The following is a 1,450-nucleotide window of genomic DNA, read 5'->3' as shown; positions in this document are numbered from 1 at the left end:
ATAATAATAATAATAATGAAAATAATAAAAATTGAACATTAAATTAAAATGATGGGTTTAAAGCTGATTAGATACAACTGAGGAGAGATTTAATAAATAGAGAAATAGGCCAGGCATGGTGGCTCATACCTGTAATCCCAGCACCTTGGGAGGCCAAGGCAGGAAGACTGCTTGTGGTCAGGAATTTGAGACTAGCCTGGGCAACATAGTGAGATCCAATCTCTATTAAAAAAATAATAGCAATACTCCAACGTGGATGCCCTGGGGGGTCACTCTACCCAGGCTCTGTCCAGGTGGCATAGGGGAGCATAGGGCTCTGCCCCATGATGTACAGTCCCTTTCCACGACGTTGGAGATGAATCTGGGCTTTGTGTCTGCACCTGCATATTCCTACGACTTCCCAGAGTCCTGTGGACAATGACTGACTGGGAAGACAAACCATGCAGGAAACATGTCAAGTGTGAAAACAAAACAAAACAAAATAATAATAACAATGACAATAAACAGAGAAATGTGTGTGTGTGTACACACTGAAGCTCGAAACGTAATGTTGAATAAAAGAAGGCAGGCATGAAAGAACACTATATACACAGAGAGGAGTGCTGTGTGGTTCTACTTATATCTATAGTTCACAATCAGACAGAACTAATCTATGGTGTTAGACATCCAGAGAATAGTTACATTTGGGAAAGAGGAAGAGAATAAGGTATGAGAATTGAGGGGGCTATTTCTTGAACTGGGTGTCCACCGTGGGTCAGACTCTGATCAAGAAACTGGGCTATGGTGGTAAACAAAACAAAATTCGTGCGCTCATGGAGTTTATATTTCTAGCAAACAAGGAAATACATAGCACATTGCATGGTGATAAGTGCAATGACGACAAACAAAACCTCTGTGTCTAGGCAGGTTTGGGTAGACACCTGAATAAGGAGAGGGAGTGACCCATGAGGCTTTCTAGCCTGTAGTGGTCAAGGAAGAGGGAGTGTGCCTGGAACATTCCTGAAGTCTCAAGAAGGCTAGTGTGTCTGGAGCCAGTGTGAGTAGACAAGAGAGAATGGAAAGAGAAGGGTCACTTGGAGCAGATCACATAGGGACTGCTGGTCCATTGTGAGGACTCTGAACTTTACCTTTGTGAGATGGGGAGCTCTAGGACAGTTTGGAGCAGAGGCAGGAGACGATCTGACTGAAGGTTGAAATATATCGCGCTGGCTGCTGGATGGACAATTGATGGATGGAGACAGGGCAACTGTGGGGCAGGACCACTAGAAGGCCCTGGTTCTGCTCTAGGCAGGGTGTGATGGGGGACTAGACCACAACAGTGTTATAGGAATCATAAAAATTACAGATACAGGCTGCTGTCAAAAAAAAAAAAAAAATAGGAATCATAAAAATTGACATAATTCCCAATCTATTTTGAAGGCAAAGACAACAGGATTTGTTGATGGAGTAG

At 43.2% G+C, this 1,450-nt stretch overlaps 1 non-coding gene across 1 annotated transcript; it reads left to right on the top strand.

Annotated features, from left to right (window-relative positions):
• The first annotated feature begins 247 nt into the window (after positions 1 to 247).
• On the top strand, positions 248 to 455 carry LOC142875302 (small nucleolar RNA SNORA73 family). The gene has a single exon (XR_012922694.1). It is a non-coding gene; the product is annotated as a small nucleolar RNA SNORA73 family (small nucleolar RNA).
• The last annotated feature ends 995 nt before the right edge of the window (positions 456 to 1,450 follow it).

Source organism: Microcebus murinus, chromosome 13 (genome assembly GCF_040939455.1).
Source record: "Microcebus murinus isolate Inina chromosome 13, M.murinus_Inina_mat1.0, whole genome shotgun sequence".
In the NCBI taxonomy this organism is placed as follows: Eukaryota; Metazoa; Chordata; class Mammalia; order Primates; family Cheirogaleidae; genus Microcebus; species Microcebus murinus.
This window is presented reverse-complemented; position numbering and strand designations above follow the sequence as displayed.